Source organism: Saccostrea cucullata, unplaced genomic scaffold (genome assembly GCF_032062105.1).
Source record: "Saccostrea cucullata isolate Sc308-1 unplaced genomic scaffold, CSIRO_AGI_Scuc_v1 ctg3370, whole genome shotgun sequence".
NCBI lineage: Eukaryota > Metazoa > Mollusca > Bivalvia > Ostreida > Ostreidae > Saccostrea > Saccostrea cuccullata.
The window spans coordinates 70,388-91,781 of record NW_026938300.1 but is presented as its reverse complement, the minus strand read 5'-3'; the positions used below and the strand labels follow the sequence as shown (position 1 = coordinate 91,781).

Below are 21,394 nucleotides of genomic sequence, written 5' to 3'. Positions count from 1 at the left end.
TCTCTTAATTCATTAAAAATATTTTTAATGTTTCTTTTAGTCTTTTAGTTTCAACCTAATTAAAAATTAGTCATTTTTACCCACATTAATTTCAACTTCGAAATGTTGCAACAATTTGAATTTTGTTTACAACTATGATCACACATTTTCGCAAAATTTAATGCATGAATGAGCTTTGACCATTCAATTTATTAATTGTTTTATTTATTTATTGGTTCATTGATTTTGTTTTCATATAAGATAGCTTAAAAAGATTTTTTTAAATTTTCATTTATTAATACAAACAAACAGTGAAATATATATAACAGACAAATTACATTACAAACAATATGACAGTATTACAATTGATACAGAAATATTTTATGCAAAATTTTTAAAAAGTTTAAAAAGATAACAAAGCGAGATTATTTGCTATTTTTATTGCTATTGTTTTTGTACAATAAGAATGTTTTTCTATGAATTATACCAGTTATTTTGGGTATATAATGTTATTTAGATCGTTCCTATGGTTACCATCGAACTACAACTTGATATCTTAAAATATCAAATCGTTTCGTTTCATGCTCTATAAAAGAATATGAGAGACTGAAAGCCATTAAACTCCCATATATATAATGGCGAGGAGCCCTAACATCAATAATATGCTTACAGGTCTCTTGGATGTCGAAATATTCGTATTTGTGCTTTGCAAAAAAGTACAGTGTACGCAAATGAAAAAGATATATCTGAAAAGTTGGAATTATCAGTTAATATTTTCCAAATCCAAATATTATATGAATCTACAAAGTCGATATAATAAAACATATATCAAGTGATATAAAAAAATATAACTTATATGGATATTTATTAAAAAGGTACAGACGGACGAACAAATAGACAGACAGATGTATACAGGATAATGAGCGAACTGAACATTCATTTGCGCTTTCAACTCGAGCTTAAAAATCAATGACAGGTGTAATCAATGCCATTAAAAAATCATCGAATTTACAAATGCTGAATTTTATCGAGGTTGTCGAAATTATACATGCTATGTGCAAAATGTTCAAATAAATAAATTTCAAGAACGTATGAAAATGAGTTCTTTATACAGGTTTAATTTTATGTTTATTTTCACAATGAAAGAAAAGTCAATAATTAAATTGTGATCAGGGTTTGTGTTGCATTAAGACTCGTTCTGTTGAATCCGGATGGTAGCTCACTAAGCTTGAAATAAGCTTCTCCCCAAAGGTTGGTCCCAAGAGCAAGCACTCCGATACAAATAAAGTTCAGCAAAAATCCCGCCTTAGCCTAAAAGAAATGTAAAACATTATATATTTTTTTATCAATAAAAACAATATTTTCCCTCAATGACATTTTGTCAGCACGAGAAAAATGCTGTTTAAAATGTCATGATCAATTTTAGGAGTTACCGTACATCATTTTTGATTCAAAAAGCAAATTACCATATCTTTCACTGTTAAGTGACCCGTTGCAAATACGATAGCATTGGGAGGTGTAGCAACTGGAAGCATGAATGCAAATGATGCGGCGATCACACAAGGAAACATCAAGTACAGGGGGTTCAAATTAAGTCGAAGTGCCTGAAAAAAAAATAATTCTACAATTTATTAATTGGTCTAAAATATATTCGGGGAAGTTTTAATTTCCATTCTCTATATAACACTCTTAACTGCAGCATGAATAAACTGAATAATCATCATGAATTATGAAGGTTTTTACACTGTTATAATATAGCTTTATAGGCCTTTCAACTGCCGCTAGGGTTATATGTAATGAACAATAACTCATTGTTTAGAGCAGGTCCGAGGTATCTAATTGTTTATACGCAAGTCAGTTTTTAGTATTTGCCAAGTGTTTCTTTGCCGTCAGTGGTCAAGTGGTTTTAAAATTTAGTACTAATGTTAAACTGATTTACTATATAGTTGCAGACACCGTTTAATTACATATTAGTAAAATTCTTAATTAAAATAAAAAGTGAAATCTTTTATTGCTAACCTATTAAATTTTTATACTCGCAACTTGTTTAGTAACACAAATAAGATAATTAATTGTTGCATTTACTTGTGTGTGTGTATATATATATATATATATATATATATATATATATATATATATATATATATATATATATATATATATATATATATATATATATATATAATAGCATAAAAATCAATAATTAATGATAAATTTTCTTTAGTGTCGTTGGTCATTTTTAGTGCTTTATATAAATTTCCATCCGTGACCTTGTATCTAACTTGGTAGATCCGACATTTAGGATATACAGTTATGTTCGTTTTTTAGTGCTTTATATATATATATGTATATATATATATATATATATATATATATATATATATATTATATATATATATATATATATATATATATATATATATATATATATAGGTGCGCAAAAGAGCACTCACAGAAAACATGACTTAATATTTTCTTCTTCGTAACAATTGTCAAATAGAGTTTATTGAATATTGTCTGTTCCCCATTCATTTGACCCTGTTATTTCGACATTCTCCTTATTTTGGTCAACACTTTTGTGTACAAAACAATGTAAGGAACCCTTTTGTGTACATAACAATACCTATGTTGTTCAAAGCAGCCTATATATCATTCTTATAAACGATAACTCATAAATCGGCACGTAGTTGGTCATTTTTTACACCTGAGTTACCTGTCCTTAAAACACAACATCGAAGTAGTCAACTACAAATGATTAAACTTTTTTATGATTTAATTAAAGATATGAATAATTTGATAATTTCATGTGCATATAAATCTAATCTATGAAATGTTTTTTTTTACCATATGTGCAACCTGAAAAATTAGTTGAAAGGCCTAAGCTTAAACATACCAGATTGGCTAATATAGGCAGAATGAGAGTTGTTGTGGCTGAATTGCTTGTGACCTCTGTAAGCATTGCAATTATCAGCGTAAGTAAAAGGTTCATAGCCCAGGGAGGCATGCCACTTAGAACTTCAAGCTGTTCTCCTATGAAAGCTGACAATCCAGATTTCTGTAATGTTAATTTATTTTTATAATTACATGTATATATGTTTGATTGCATACAAATTTCAATAAAAGCAACTTGTCTTATCTTACTTGACTTGTCTTAGATTCGAAGCAAAATTTATTCATTTTTAGGACGAGCCTTTAACTTCATATTTAGATAAATCGACGGCCTTCAATAATTAATAATAAAGGACTTTATTCGGTAATGGCCAATATCTGCCCCCAAAATCAAACTTTGACAGAGAAATACATAATTATGTTCTTAAACAGGGGGATATCTGCAGACTTCAAAGCACTAAATATTTTTGAGTGATGACGTCATATGTTTGAAATGAGTGAAACAAGTGAAAAACAGTACGATAAAAATATTTTGAAGCTAGACTATTCGTAAGTGTGCTGTGGGAAGTAAGGTGTGAAGCAGAGAACAATGCTGTGTCGTGGACCCTTTAATGTTTTTTTTTTACAGTATCGTACGTAACTCTTGAGTCTGTCTACTTTTGGATATGTTTAGATAAGCTCTGAATGCAAGGCCAAATGTCTACAATAAAACAACTATTTCTTTAGTTTTTAGCACTTTAAGTCCCCTGATTATCTTTTATGTGAGTACTACTCAGGATTTTTCGTGATGTTAGGCTTAATCTTACATACTTTTCTTAAATGGGATTTCTGAATACGTTAAACAGATGTTTGGAAAGGGAAATTTTTTACAGCAACCATAAGCAAAATACCTCACAAGCATCAGCCAAAGCATATCCTCCTCCAATTAGCAGGAGAACCCCCCAGGGAAATTTCTTCTCCACGGTTGGCCAGTCCAGGATGGCCGGAACTGAACTGCGTGGCCTGTTGTCTCCCGGAAACGCTTTTTATTATGTAATAATATTATATAAACCAAATTCACCTCAAATTCATACACAATAACACTCAATTTTGGATTGTGTGGGTTTCTGTGATGATGCTTAAAAGCTATTTGTGTAATGTGGAATCAACAAGTGTTGCTATTTAAATAAAAAATTCTCATGTTTATGTTGAAAACGTCTCGCATATGAAGCGTTGCGTTACATAATATTATTTCATGACTTCTCTTTAAATAGAGGTTTATGACCTCAAAGATTCTAAAAGGTATTGAGAGTTTAAAATCAAACTAGCCAAAAAAAAAACCCATTAGTTTAAAGGTGCCGCATTGTAGTTTGGCAGAAAAATTATGCAAACATACGATTTTTCTTTCGAAAACAGAGAACTGCAGGACGTTCGGATGGAAATGTAAATAATGACATCACAATAAGAAGAGCAGCTGCCGAATCTCCAACAAACCTAAAAATGGATATTTTTCATAGAATTAAATGTACATCATTTGATTAAGAGTACTTTGAAGGCCGTATAAAAGTACATGTACTTCATTAGATAAAGGTACCTTATCAACCACAATCTTTTGATTTAGGGTATTTTGTAAACCATTTTCCATTAGATAAAGGGTTCTTTTGAAAATCTTACCCGGATTTAAAGAGGGAACCCCAGCCATCAATATATGGGGGTTTGCGAAAAAACCACAGAATCACAAGGATGACAAAATGGATCAATACAACGATTTCTGCAAAGCTTAAAAGATATATATAATTATGTTGTTTAAAACAACGCTAAATGATTTTTATAAGAGAAGCAAATTAAATAATTATGTCCTTCTTAAGCTAATTCATGTATTAAAAGACAAAGTGAGTTAACAAGAGTTAGCAAAACATAACCATGAGGACTAGTCTATAACGTAAACATGAGGACTAGTATATTTTTATCTCTTACACTTAGACTCTTGTATATTGAATTCACTGAGAGATAAAAATCCCGTATACATTTTTAGTCACAAGTGATGGTTTCCTCACTCTATTGATTTCTTTCTTTATCATAAAGCTTGGTTGTTAGATTACATGTACCATTAACGTCTTATCAATTAAAACATTCAAATAATATAAGAAGGTATCATTTTAAACAGCTAGCAATAATTCGCACAGATTTGGTTCAAATTGACCGCGTGGGTTTTGAGATTAGGTCGAAAAGTTGGCCCACTGACAGATAAAAGGACGTCAGACAAAAAAAATTTTTTAAAAAAAGCTTAGCTGAATTTTCCGGTCAAAGAATTGTTGAAAAGGCTATAAAGAAAATTATACCTCCAACCAAGAAAAAAGAACGATAACCACAGCCACGCTAGAAGCACACATATCATCGATCCTGGTAAGGCGAAGACCATCCAGCTAGCGAAGTTTACTCCAGAGTCCTGCATTCCATACTCCTGGAAAATTCTAAAATTAAAAATATCTAATAAATTGCTTCAATGAATCTTCCGTTTTTGATTGAGTTTCAGTTACCTATATGATATATTTTCTTCTTGTCACATCAAATTCAATACTTTAGATACGTAAAATGGAGGGGATTGTATAAAATTAATGAAATCATTGCCTTTTATAGTATGGATTCAATTTTTATTTGAATATATAAAGTTCTTGAAAAAAGGCTAAATGCCAATACAACAAGATATAGATTCCTAATATCATATCATATTTTTTCTACAGTATATACCTACTGGTCTGCCTGTCCTTGCATTATAAGATTCGGACCGGTTCCAGATAATGATCCGGTTCCCCCTATATTTGCGGCATACGCCACACACAGTGACATTCCTTTACACATTCGACTGTATCCTTCTTCATTTTCCTCGAAATCTATATTTTTGTCAGAGTTGGACTCACATTTTTCGGTACCCTTCTCTTCTGAAGATTGCTCCACTTCGTTAGATTTAGCAATTTTTGGATAAATTGAATTTTCTTCTCTAGTTTTAAGAAAGTAAAATTATGATAATGTTAATATTTTCATTTTGTTTATTTTTAAAGATAATCAGCAAATTTTGGAAACGTCCGCTTGCATTTACCAATATAACAAAAAATATGAATGAATGACAGTTATAGCAAGATAACAGATAAGCATACCCCTGTACATGAACGTTTATTGATATATCAGTAGCTTTAACAACTCCGTTGGAAACTTCTGTCATTACAACGTCATCTGAGAGGAAACATATTTTAAATTACATAATATTAAATTAAGTGATATTCCCTTGTCCTATGATGTGATAAATATTGGGGAAAATCTTATGCGACATAGTTATTACTAGTAAAATGTTCACAGGTATATTTACCCGCATGAGAGGCTTTTTTCACCAGTTTGAATTCCTGTAGGACCGCCCCCACGATTGGAATCATCATAGCAGTAGTGGCAGTGTTACTCACCCACATCGACAGAAACCACGTGGGCAGCATAAAGCCGAACATTAGCCTGTAAATAAAAAAATAGACGTAATATGTACCGTATTGTTTGTCATATATGTAATGTGGCATTTAATGTTTTGTCATTAATTGTAGACTGCATGTACATGTGTATAAGTCAATGTGCATCAATGCTGTTTAATTTACAGAATAATTTGTATATATATTTTTTTTTACTGTGCATGAATTTTGGAATTCGAAGATTAATGAAAATCGTAAACAGCATGTTTTCTTTTTTAATCTATACAGAAATCAGATGATGTCTCTACAATATAACATTGTCTGAGCCATTAAAATGGTCATTTCTCCGCAACTCCCACTGATAAAAACACAAATCGTAAATCAAATATGTGGTTCATTATTTTTTAATATTATACTTTCATGTAAATTAGTTGAATCTGATTGGCCGAGAAACATTTGCTAAAAAACACTATTACCCGCTGAATAATGAAGCCACGCCCTCCAGCGTAGCAACAGTTAACATTGCTTGACAATCCACATGCAAAGAATTTATGCGCGCAAATATGTTTTGTATAAAACATAATTGTATTGTATGGGACTTTAAAATGTGGCAGTTGTCAACCTCGGCTGCGCCTCAACAATGGTTTTCTGGGTGGTTTTCAATGTTACACTAACAAAATATATACACATTTCCAAATTTATTGCATTATTTAATATTCCACAAATGGTTTGTGATACATAATTTTATCGTATGGGACTTGAAAATATGGCAGTTGATGAAAACAGTCTGGATGGTTTGAGAACACTGCACAAAATGCACATTTCCAAATTTATCATTATTTAGTATTCCTGTTAAATGATCCTGAGCAGCAAGTGGTGGCGTCTCCATATGAGTGAAAAATATCGAGAGGGACGTTAATCAACAAAGAAACAAATAAACAAACAAAACCTTCAAATCAGGGACTTTATGCTATTGTTTTAAAAATTTGATATACTACATTGTAGTAACATCATTATGTATCGCCCTTCCTTTAATATAAAGCAATTTTCACGACTAGATATAAAAAATAAATGAATCTGTCCATTTATTTGATAGAAAGTATTGTGTTTCTTTAAAGACCAATATGCAGAATATCTTTTACTAATCCCCTTTTCCCCTTATTTTTACCACTTTGGTTCAGATCCCACCATTAGGAGTGCTCGAAGTGCGATTCTTTTATGTAAATTCCACTTCTCCACAGCAATAGCGATCATCAGCCCACCGAGTCCAAACATCGAAGATTCCTAAAATGTAATCAAAAAATCAGCAGAATAATCGTCAAATATTTTTGTCATCTGAAAAATCCCGAACTTTATTATGTTCTTTTGATGAAATTGCTTTTCCGGAAGTGCAGTTGTGAACCTAATTACATGTGTATGGTGCAATACAAGCACAGAAATCAATTAAATGACACTTATTTAAAACTTCAAAACCTGTAGAATGAGTTACATGTACGCTATTCCTTATAACCTTATTGATTGCTTTCTTTAAAATCTGTAAATATGAACTTTTTTGGTGCATTACCCACCCTGTTTTCACGATTTACTCTAAAAATACGTATCCAGTCGATGAGATGTCAGTACATTTTCCAAAATATATCACAATTGAAGGCAATTAATAAAAGTGTACAAATAATTGTATGAAAATATTATTTAAAAATAATAATAATAGTATATATTTCTTGCAAAAGAACAAATACATGTATATGCGTGTATGTTGTATCTATTTTTAATCTAGTTCTAACAAATGTAGAGAATAATCTCTTCAACAAAAGTTTAAAAAGAAATATTACCTAAATATCACATAATTACCCTCAGGGGTCTCAGTGAAAAGCCAGGGTAGCAAAACTGACCTTTGAACTCTGATTTATAATCGAGAAAGTGGTAGAAAACGTATGTAAGATATCCACTGTTTATTATGAATGTAATATTTCTATCTCGAAACGGAAAAGCACAAGCTTACAAAGTTAGTCTTCATGATAGTTTGCAATATTTTTTCAGTTATAATTGTTCTACATATTTAATACGTACCATGCCGAGTCATGTGGCAATGTATTTTTAATCACTAGGCAATTAACTTACTTACAATTAACTATGATACCTGGCCCTAAGACAATAAACTGAGAACAGATCGAAGTAAAACTTTTGAAATAAATTTGAAATAACATTATATCATAACATCCATAATATATTTCCTTTATTTCTTGTGAAGACCATTGCTATTTATCAGTACACGAACAACACAAAGCAAGATTTCTTGAACGATGGTTGTTCCATCAGTTATGCATACAATGGCATATTCATCTTAAATACAATTTTAACAAATTTAATTTTACTTTGACTGATTTTTAATACAGATGAAAATATAAACAATAAAATGCTTTCTTTGTTTTTATTACGGGAGTTAACGCAGCTATCGCAGAAAAAAATTACATAACCTGCGACATTAATTCCTATTAACAACCAAAGAAAGTATTTTAGTATTTAAGTAAAAGTGTTTTTCATTACTGAATATCAAATATATGTTCATATATTCATTATTTCTCCTTCTGAGTCCAAAAAATCACTCAGTAGAAATAAAGTGGTCTGTTCTCAGTTTATTTATAGTCTTAAGGTAAATGACAGTGAGAGCTCAAATGCTTTCATTGTGTTTTTAATGTAGCTATTAATATACCTTTAGCCAGAGCAAGTATCTATAAAGTATTTCAAGTACAATTGTTTGATCATGTGTGTAGGGCATATATCTCAGTACAGGATTTTGCCCTAGATAATAACTTTAACTTTAAAATTTTTATTTTGCTAAGTTACAAGTATTTTTTATGCTAAAACCTGATGAATGAATTTTATAGAGATAACGAACAGTATTCAAGCTCAAAAGACCATTTAAAAATAGAATTCAAGAGCAAAGCAGACACGGACCTCTAAAACAAGAGAAATCAGATTCTATGGAGGAAAGAGTGAATTAACTTTTGCAACTATAATGCTTAACTTTCGCGTTATTACACGAAGCGATATGTATATAGTTACGTTTCTCGGGAACCTTTGATCTTGACTGATATATAATAAACATGAACGCACACGGGACTTCAATCAACTTATAAATGACCTCAGAGGATGTAAAGGAGAAATGAAACGAGAATGAGATAGATTAGTCTTTAGAATTTTGCATTTTATTTCAAATCCTACTAATTAATAAAATGAATATTCCTTTAAAGAATTTCTTGTTTTTCACTTCTTGAATCCAAGAATTTTTTTTAAAAAAAATTTCAGGAGATCTCCACTTGACACTTTTTTTTCAAACCTGTATTTTATCATTAAAGTTCACTACAACTGTACCACTAGTAAATCAAACTATCCATCATTTTTAACTAAAGAAACCTGACTTAAAATTGAAAGAGAAATGTTCATGAGCTTTACATGCCATTTGATGATTTTCAAAAAAAAATAAATATAATCTGGATTCCGTTATTTACAAAATAATTAATCGAGAAGAGGGGTCTACTTTTCTTGATTTTCATGCATAATACGAGGGTTATTAAAAAAGTTCGTGAACAAGTGCCGTTAATTTATTTTTTAGGTATACAGAAAGAATTTGCAAACTAATTGTCAATGATATCGATAGCATGGTATGACCACGTGGTTTAACCTCAAAATACGATGTTGTTTTTCATTTCTACAGCGAGTCCGACGGAGATGAATGAATGTTCGTCTTCTAATTTTCACATAAGGTCACTCATGTTATGCAACAAAATTTGACAATTTACTTCCTTTTGTCAATTTTCTGAAATTCTTAATTTTAATTCAAATTATAAAGAGAATGTTAAATATAACGCCGGAAAAAGGTTAACTTTTCCCAGAAATAGAGATTTATGCAATTGTCTCGGTTTTACATCAAAATTAACGCAAAAATAACGCAAAAGTTAAGCTTTAAAAGGCGAAAGTTACGCATTCATACGCAAAAGTTTTGTGTTATAATGCAAAAACTTTATATCTTTAAACAACGAAAATACATGTAAGCATAATGGACTTTCGTATGAATTAGATTCTTAAAGGATAATAAAAGTGAAGAAACATGTTGTACAGGAACAATAAAGTATCAACTTCAATTTGTCATTTATCAGCCAATATTTGTTTGTAGACTAATTTTTACGTTAATTCGATTTGAATCTCATGAAATGTCTACAGAGGTCAAGAGTTAATGCTTTGTATACCCTTTTCCTACTCTTTATACATACTTTCTACCAATATAAAACAATTTCTATCGTGGTCTGTGTCGAAACTTTTCTTTAGAGCTAAAATAAAAACATTCGCACTTTTTCCAAAGGTATTAACTTATATCGTGTTAGTACAAGTAAAGATTAGAGAGGACATATTGATAGAACATTCGTCAAAAATCTTGAATATCTGGAAACTGTACAACTCTGCACTATGTCTGATTCATCATATATAATATCTACAGAAGTACCAGTGTTCTATTCCTCCAGAGCTGTGTTAATTGGCAAACCAAAATATGGTGATAAATTGTCGATTCATAAAACCAGCAATATATCAAAAAATTATTTAATTTTGAATACTGTAAAATAATTTTTTCCGCATGGTATTAATTTACGCCTTGTACAGTAGGTACAAATTTTGTTTTGTCCGGAAGCGTACTTAATGTAAATGTAAGGCATATGGTGACAATCTAGAAAATTTCGCGTACTTTTCTACCCGCGGATCAAACAGAAATGGTTATTCCGCGGAATTATGAAAGTACGTCTACAGTATTAAAATGTCCATGATGGAACAATAAAAACCTTGGACAGCATCTGTTTTTGTCGGTATGGTATGAAATATTTCTTTTGACACTTCTTTATGTTTTATAGCTCAACTGATACAGCGTGTGGTGTTCTCTACTGATTGATTATGAATCAATCACATTATTTACTTAATAAAAGGTATTGGGTGGTAGACTTCCTTTAAAAAGTAACTACGACTAGGAGTACACAGCGGTGTGACCAGTCTGCAGGGTTGCTCACTCCTCCACGGCACCTGATTCCACCTTTGATATTTTAGAGTCCGTATTTGCACTGCTCCTATTCTGTTTTTCACTTTGACCTTGATTTCTGCTCGTTATCTCCATATATTTCATTTTTTTAAGTTTTGTAATTCAGTCGAGACTTGCCGTGCAGTGCTCTCTATTGATTAATTATAAATCATTCACATTCTCATTCGTAACACAAGTTACATAATGTAAGTGCAAAAAATGTGAATCATGAAAAGTTCTAAATATAATCATCAAACATACAAAAATCACGTCAAGTGTTCGCTGACAAATTTCTCTTACAATTTTTTTTAGATTTCAAAAATGAAAACAACGTTTTCATGAATACTTCTTTGTAAAATCTGTCATTACAATGTCGTTAGTCGGTATTATTTTATCAGCATTTTTTTAACTTTGAGTGTAGCACACATTCTGCATGTATGTAACAACGCACAGGAAGTCAATGGTATTTAGATTTTGTTGCTTCGTTGATTGATTTTATGTTGTTTAACGTCCCTCTAATGAATTTTTCACTCATATGGAGACGCCAAAACTTGCCGATGGAGAGCTGCAAATTTTATTCCTTTGCTCGGCACTCTGGGCCATTGAGCAGGGAGGGATCTTTTTCGTGCAAGCAACTACTGCGACACGGGACCTCGGTTTATATGGTCTCATTCGAAGGACCGGTCTCCATGTCCTACAGTGGGATTCGTACCCGCGACGTAAGGATCAACGGATTTTGTGTTTGAGAAAAAGCACATGAATAATATTTCAGAAGATAAATAAACTCATCAACCCTTTTTGTTACTCCCAATGGGTATACACAAATTAAAAACAACGGTATAAGATAAACACTTTCAATTTAAAAAAACGTGAGTATCGCTGAACTCTTTCACAATGTAATTGAAATATTTTCTGTTGAATCACTGTCTAGGATTTATGTAGATGAAAGACTTCTCATGGTTATTCCTATGTCGCCATTGTATTTATATAATTATCTGTTAAGGGATTTTGACTAAAAAATGGTTTAAATTTGTTATTTTCATACTATGATTGGAAATGCTTTTTGACGTCGTAGATGAGAACACGAGAAGTACAAAACACTTGCTGTGGCTTTCAACTAGACATTTAGATAATATAAACAATACAATATCAATTTACAATGGTTACTTTTGACTCGATAAAACACATTGAAATAAAGGACACACCAGTGTCTGCCACATCTGTTTCATATTTACCTGATACACTGACTATAGACGGTAAGGGTCAATGTCAACTATCAACTAAACTGTATGCTAAAAGAGATGATTTCAGATTTTTCTTTGTCAAAATCCCCTTTTAAAGTTATAATATTCCGCTATCAGCTGCATATGGTGTTTATATTTTCAAACTTATTCGATACTCAAGACCACCATGCTTATAATACAATCTCTTTTAAAACAGAGCTGGGCCACTGAGAGAATAGTTAATGTACAGAAATTTCAACAACCGCGTTTAAATTTTGTATTTCGCATTGTCGTAATATTGTCCTTGCTAGTAAATTATATAATACATTAGTTTGTCACATTTTTGAATATTTATTTATGCTCATTTTATATTCATTTATACTAAATTTTAATTTCATATCACCTTTTCATGTCACCTTTCCTTATCTTGACCTTTGCGTCATTTGTACCACTTAAATGAGCTTCTGTGCAAATTATATGACTTGACCTTTTACCCAGACTTTGTTTTCAAGGTTGCTGCATACCATCTACCCTAAGGCACTCTGTAATCCATGTTGTCCATCAGCCGCGCAAGGGTAGCCTATAGGCGTCTTGTCGCTAATTTTGGCCAGAATTACTGAAACTAAGTTCTTATTTCACAAAAGAAGCCCTCTTTGATTTTCTTTGCTCTCATTATTTCACGTACTTTCTTGATTAAGTAATATGTCGCAAAACTCATCAACCATGTTACATGTTTCTTTAAATCATTGATATCTTGTTGTCTTATAAATTGGAAGGTGCGTAAATATTTTTCTTGTACATAAACAAGACTCCTAACTTATCAGTATATATGAGAGTTGTATGTTTTATCTATCACGAAAACATCCGAAAGATTTTTCACTTAATGTAATATACTCTCTCAGATGTTATCATAATAATAAAAATATCATTTCTTAAGACTTGTTTGTTATCCATAACAGTATTATTAGTGACGTTGAATTTTAATAAGTTCTTAACCTTTATGTAGTTGCTGCTCAACTCGGAAGCTTTCATCACGCCCAACAGTGGGAACACAAGAACCGGAAGTAAAGCTGTAGCCGCCAGGGGGAGTGCTTCTGTTACCCAGTAAATCGCCATAAGCAGAAGACCATAGGCACATTTTCCTTCCTAGTTTAAATAAAAATTTATGAGTTAATGGTACAATAAAATTTACAATGTGTTTAAAACACTTTCCATTTCACTTTATGAGGTTGTTCAAACCGGGTTATTTGTTATCTTGATCTTGATACTTCAAAATATCTGGGATAAAGATCAACAGAATAACAGACAAAACTCTTTGTCTTGTATATACATAATGTACTTGCACTTTTTTTATTTTCATAAAACTTCTCGAAAAAGTATTAGGATTTACTTTTAAATGATTATTTAAAACTATAATGTGAAATTATATATTTTTTTAATTTTCTAAATAAAGATAGTAATGTCATTTCCTCTACAAATTATCAATCAAAAAATGGTGCAAAATCTGCAAATTATTTCACATAAATTTTTAGTAATCTTTCTTTAATTGGTACCACAAAACTAATAAAATAATAAAAATGTAATAATACAGGTTCATCAGCAATTCAGGTCTAGGCTTAAAGTGGACCCAAATTTTAAACAAAACAACTCTTAAAGGGTTGTAAAGCTAAACAGGTAGAATATGTACTGATTGATATGGGAGTTTGTCGACGATATGAGTTTGTATCTGGAGGGGAGAATATTGAAATCATGTTGAGAAATTCTGATGAAAGTGTCACATGTTCTAAAATATGTAAATCATTTAAATGCTAAAGGAAACCATACTGCACTGTATATTGTACTGTACCATACTATACTTATCAATGTTATAGTATTGATATTTCATATTATTATACTTTCATGTTAAATACTAAAATCTGATTGGTTTAGACGCAGTTAACAATCCGTTCGATTACCCTGAGCCTTAGCAACACACGTGACAACGGGTAACACAACGGTTATGCCACATGCGTGGAAATTATGCGCGTACGGTTCACCGTAGAATTATATAACTCAAAACGTCAGTTGCGCGTTTGAAAGAACAATTAAATTCAAATAAAAGCTTGCGTCCGATATAGCTTACTGGAAAACAACAAACGACAGACGATACATGCTTGCAAGTGTAGGAAACATGCTTGCGAGCCAGAAATAACGAGACTTTATATGATAAATGACTCAAATTCGAGTATCAAACAAACAATAAGGATATTAGGGAACCGGTGAGTGTGAAAGCTTTCTATACATGAACGTAAAGACGATCGACGTTTTTTTTTTTTTTTTTTTTTTTTTTTTTTTGACGTCCTATAAATCAATAAGACATTCAGTATAATAAAATAAATGGTGCCTGTTTTCAAGGGTAACATTTGAAATTGACACCCCTCGGAAAACCATTGTCAACCTCCGCTGACGCGTCGGTTGACAATGGTTTTCCTTGGGGTGTCAATTTCAAATGTTACCCTCCAAAACAGGCACCATTTATATAGTATTGGGACATGGCTTGAAAAATAATAATACTAAAAAGCTACTGTAATGAAATATGTGAAAATAACAAACAGTATTCGAGCTAAAAAGTTCATCCAACAATATAAAATAGCAGCGGAGCAAACACGGACTTCCTGCCAACCGATCACACCCGCCGTGTGTTCCTTGACATGATTAGGAAATACCGGAAAAATCTATGGACAATTCATATTGTAAATAATGGCTTAACAATCAAGATGAACAAGTCATTCAGCATTTCACTTAATGATAAATTGTATTTGCTGACAAGGTCAATATATACAACTTACGAAAACTTGTTTGTCAATAGCTTACCTCGTTTTAGAAATTGTTCATAAGTAGAATATGCTCTTCAGTATCGAATCATTTGAGAGATATTAACTCCGTATGCAGGTGACAAAAGAATATATTTCTGCATTAGGACGGAAGTTAACAATCGAAAAGTCAAAGTCATCACGTTCATCATTAAGGTTTGTTGTTATATGACCATTAATGTCTTTTTCTAGTAAAATATCCAAATATGATACAGCTCTGTCAGAGTCTGTGGTATTTTTTTCTTTCAAGCTCACCGAGATACTGTAAACAACTTTTATTCGCGTGCGAAAAAATTTCCTGAGGTTCGCAGACGCTTTGTCTTCGCGAATATTTCTCGCCCCGAACCGATCCTTAAAGACTCTTTGTGAAGGATATGGATATAACAAACAGTATTCAATATCAAACAGGTCGGAGAGAATACTCGAAATCGGGTATTATCCGTGAAATCGCGTAGGGTATCGCTGAATCCGCGAAATCTGGTATTCCGTGCAACTTTCTATACAAACTAGAGAATAATGCAACGGAACATTATACCAGTTACTGTTACTTGTACATCAGTATCTTGTGGATTTATTTTTATTAAACCTAATTCATACGGTTGTCAAATAAGTTTAAAATCACACAACAAACACTGCTGGGGTAACAAAGAGGACAAAATGGCGTTATTATTTTTCAATATAATTTCTAAAAACAAATAACTACACTTCGTTTGTCTTTATTTCCCATTAAAGTATTCCATATACTTAATTTTCTATTTTGTTCACTAATCACAAAACGTGAAATTTTAAAGAAATTAAACGACTAACGCCGTGTTATGTATTTTTACTGAAAAATGTATGGCGTCCCTTTCACGTGAAATATGAATTACTCCTAACAGTTAGAGAGTACAGTATAAGCAAGTCATAATTGTATATCTCTGCCATAATAGAATACCAACGTTATTATAAAGAAGAAAATAAAATAAGATTAAATAAATACCTACGGGAAAACAGTTTGAAAATAGCTAATTGAAGGTGAGTATCTTTTTTTTATGTCATTTTAGCATGAAATTTTTATTCAAAGACACCGTTAATTTTTTCGTCGCATTTTAATCGATACAAGATATACTATTTTACCTTTATTTTATGCATTTGTGTGAAAATTGAGAGCGAGAAGTCATATGAACAGGATTTTCTTGTTTTTTTTGGGGGGGGGGGGTATAAATAAAAGTCAAATGTGTACATCTTTTCATGAAGTTAAAATACATTGAATTTCTCAATATAGATCGAGGTGCAGTCATATTGAAATATGAATTACATAGTCAAGTTTTCACATTTCTTATAGTTTTTACGTTTATGAATATGTTAATGAACAAACTGAAATAATGGAGTGTTCAATTGCCTTGGAAACTCTTGTCTTACTTTTTGGGAATAGAATTCCTCATCGGACATTAAAATTTCATAAAAATCGTAGCCACTTCCTCTCTTTATTATACTATTTGATAGACAGGGTAAATTTTACCTCTTTACCTTCTATATTTTTTTTTATATCGCTATCTCATACCTCATTATAATATGCTAATACAACGCCCTATCTGATTGGTTCTAGACAATATGTCACAGATTTCTTTTAGTTATTTTATCTATGTTACGTATTACTCATGGCAATAACTTTTCCTAATACTAATCTATAGTGAAAAAATCTGTTTAAAAAATAAACATGAATTCTAGTTACTTGTAGTCTTATATTGTGTTAGAAAATAACAGGTTGCTTTTTGTTTACCTACAATGTATATGATTTTTATTTGATGAATAAATCTTCCCTACGATTAAAAATATATGACCGAGTTTAACCGACCGTGACATTCAAAGAGAGGTCTCTTGGACACATGTAGAACACAGTCGAGGTTGTTTTGTCAGAGGTGGTCAAGAAGCCTTTAGCCCTCCCCCCCCCCTTTGAAGTCGCCAAGAAATGGTAAAATACTGATGACTTAGCGAAATTAAACGATCAACAGTTATGTTCTCTCATAAGCTGTATTCGGAAGCTATCACTGTCTCTGCTAAAATGTTGAAGACATATTCTGCAAATATGTTTGAATGATAAATAAAAAAGAAAAGATTTTCAAAAAAAAGAGAAAGAGGGTTCTTTTAGCTGAAATTTTAGACATTTTTATCATTACATTATTTATACATTCATAAATAAATTTGATTTTATGCACAAGAAGAATGTGAATTAATTAATGACGCATAATTAGATACGATAGACAATCCCTTGTTTATACATGGCATCATATCTGGTGTGTGAAATGTGTTTCCGTATAATTTGATTTATTTACAAATTGTTCATGTTAGAAACTGTCAATAGCTTACCTGTCGTGTTGATGTGGAATTATTATAAATTCCCGAATTCTGATACTTTACAATTCTGTTGTGTTGGGAATGAACATTAGGAAGATGCATATACTTTCAACATAAGGAAAAATATAGAGCAAATCGAACGCTTTTTTGTGTGCAGATCATGAAATGTACTGAGCTCCACGGGTATTTGTTGTCCCGAGCGCATATTAATCTTGACGCCCAAATTCTTACTTGGCTAGTGATACCTTTAGAAAACATGTATTTCTAGATGAAAGTTAACTCGGCAACATGCGCCATCCCATTGTTTAAGTTTTATTAGGTGATTACACCTCCTATACCCGATTTCGCGGATTCAACGATACCCTAATATCGAGTATTATACGCGATTTCAAGGATAATACCCGATTTCGAGTATTCTCTCCGACCTGTCAAAGTCCATAAAACAATACAAAATAGGAGCAGAACAAACAAGGACCTCTAAAACATCAGAGGGGGGGATCAAGTGCCATGGAGGAATGAGCTGACCGATCACACCCGCCGTGTACTCCTTGTCATGACCGGGAAATAACGGAAAAATCTGTCATCAACTCAGTGTATAAATAATGGACTACCAATTAGTATGAAAAACGTCAGTCAGCATTTGACTCAATGATAAATTGTATTTGCTGACAAGGTCATTGTATCGACCAAAGAACTTACGAAATAATGACTTTAAACGAGACTACTGATATTCCTGTTTCATCAACTTGTTTGTCAATGATTTACCTCGTTTTCGAAATTTTTCATATGTAGAACATGCTCTTGGGAATCGAATCAACAGAGATATATAAACGCCGTATGCAGGTTATGAAGATATATTGCTGCAGAAGTAAGGGAAGTTGACGATATAAAAGATAAAGTCATCACGTTTATCATAGAGCTTTATTGTGAGATTACCATTAACGTCTTTTTGACGTCTTTGTAAAATATCCAAGCATGAAACAGATGTGTCCGACTCTGTGGTATCTTTTATCTCAAGCTCACCAGGATATATCGTATCGACATAGGAATAGAAATTACCATTGTTAATTGATAATACGTCATCGATATATCTAAATGTACAGTTGAAGGCCACAGCAAGTGTTTTCTTCTTTTCACGTAAAGATTTTAAACAAGTTCTTCTTATAAGGTTAATCCTTACGTCGCAGGTTCTAATCTCACTGTGGGACAGGGAATTCCTTAGGATAAGACCTTATAACCGAGTTCCCACATCATAGAAGGTGTTCTTTCACTTCTAAATGGCCCTGAATGTCTAAATCTGGAGTTTCGACATGAGTAAAAACTTTTTAAAAGGGTCGTTAAATAGTAAAAAAAAAAAAAAAGGCCACTACATATCATACTTATAACTATAGTTTTTAATATCAAAATTTAACACAGCCACCTATATCTAACTACAAATGTAGTCCCCCTTTCTTGCATTCCTCATATGGTTCCTATGGACTGGTGAAAAAAAATGAACACATATGTGTTATTTTTAAAAGAATTTATCATAAACGTGAACCTCGATTCATTTCTAATTTTGCCTATATAGTCTCTGTTAAATTTAATTCTATTTTAACACGACTCAATGGTAAAAATTCAACGTTGCAGTTCACAACACCTTCCGTTGGTCTCAAATTTTAACGTTGAGACATGACCCCGCCGGTCGGGTCATTTTCCAACCCGTGTCAATTTTCCACGTTACGTCGGCAATACAAATGTGTTATTCCCCTGTATTTGATTTATGGTCGAAAGGCGATGAAGGTTACTTATGTTCCTGATGTTCGCTGTCAGAGTTGCTGGTACACCTTTTTTTCTTTAACCATTCGCGTTTCTTTTTAAATGTTTGCTGTCGTTTCATTTCGATTCTCAACATTTTATTTTTTTTAGGGAATTATCATTTACCAATATTCCACGCTCATTCTACAAATGCAAAATGTCAAACCACTTTCTTTATTTTCTTTTTTATTTGTATGGACTTAATTTTTAGTCTTAATTATTCATTTACAACCTTCACCTATCATGCATTTTTAATTCTACGCATTTTCCTATACATCGGTTTAATTTTGATGATGGCTGCCGGAATCTAAAGGTAATTTCTTTTAAACAATGAAAGTCAAACACGGCGCATCATTCAAATAAAAATCCCCTGCATGTTTACCTATCAAAAACAAGTAGCGACACGAGACAATGCTAAATCATCCTGTTCGTGGAAAAATATTGAAACCCCTACTGTTTATGGTGTGTTAGCATAAGTAAACCATTTGTATACAGAGAGTTTCGTTTCTACAATTTGCCACAATTAACTGACACTTACCGAAGTATTCCATGTAATCGGCACCACAATTAGAATTAATGGCGTAATTAACACAATTAAGGTTTTATACACTGCCAGAAGATCTCGCAAACCTTTGGTGATGGATGACATCGCGTTCGTTAAGAGAAGACAGTACGGGTTCTGGCCTTAAAAGGTTGATGTGCATACTTTATCATTTTATGACTCTCTCCTTAAATTTACCTACACTTTATAAACTGACATATAATAAATATGCTCGTTGAACGCTATTATGTTTGAAGAGAAGTCCATAGTACTAGGAACTGCGTAACAGAAAAAATATAAACTCTATACCCTGATATATATTGACATGTTTGTTTTGGATTATTTTTCGATTATGTTGACAATAAAAGATAAAACATTTACTTCATTATTTTCTTTTTCTTTAATCATTCAACGTCTGATTAAAATCATCTATTATTTTAAAATCATAAAAATGCTTATTTTAGAATGAAATGTATATTTTCAATATTGATACATTCATAAAAACAGAATATACAAAATTCTAACACAAGGATCTTGTCTCAAACAATGAATTGTACAGTTTTTGATTTGGGACAATTGAGCACTTTTCAAGAAGTTTTGACTTAAACTGAGACACAATCAAAAATTATCGGAGAGTGCTTCTAATATAGTACTAGCTCGATACTTCTTGTCTTTAAACAGTGTAGAATCTTTTTGTACCAGCGACTACTATGACACCTGGCACGTTTATATGGTTTCATCCGATTGAACTGTCCTAACATCCCCATCAATCGAAGTACATGGGATTTTAATCCCGCATCGTTAGCCCCAAGCTGCTCTGGAGCACACCCTCTCACCACTGCGCAACACGGGAGACACGCGAACTACATGTACATCCATATAGTTAATAATCGTTAATATTTTAATACTTCTAAGATATTAAATCCTTAATATTACTTACTTTGCATATGAAAAAATATATTTTAGAAATAATACTGAACAAACAAGAAATATTATTACCAATTAATTCCACGTAACATCTGAGACTCTTAGTCCCAGGATCACGACACAAATTAAGTTAAAGAAGGAAAGCCACGAAGGTGCATAATCGGCCTATACTTTTCAGGAAAATTTAACTGAAGTAAACCAAAAAATTAACGGTATAAATATTATCTACTAATAATTTAATTCTGTTTGTATTCTTGTCTCTCATTGGTTGATTTCCAAAAAGGAACGCATAACATTTTGTATAATCTGGTTTGGTATGGGGACACACCCCCTTGACAACCAGCTGAATC

General features: G+C 31.9%; 1 pseudogene; it reads right to left on the bottom strand.

The window, feature by feature from the left end:
• Positions 1–860: 860 nt before the first annotated feature.
• Positions 861–20,234, bottom strand: LOC134249940 (Na(+)/citrate cotransporter-like; annotated as a pseudogene).
• Between the last annotated feature and the right edge of the window lie 1,160 nt (positions 20,235–21,394).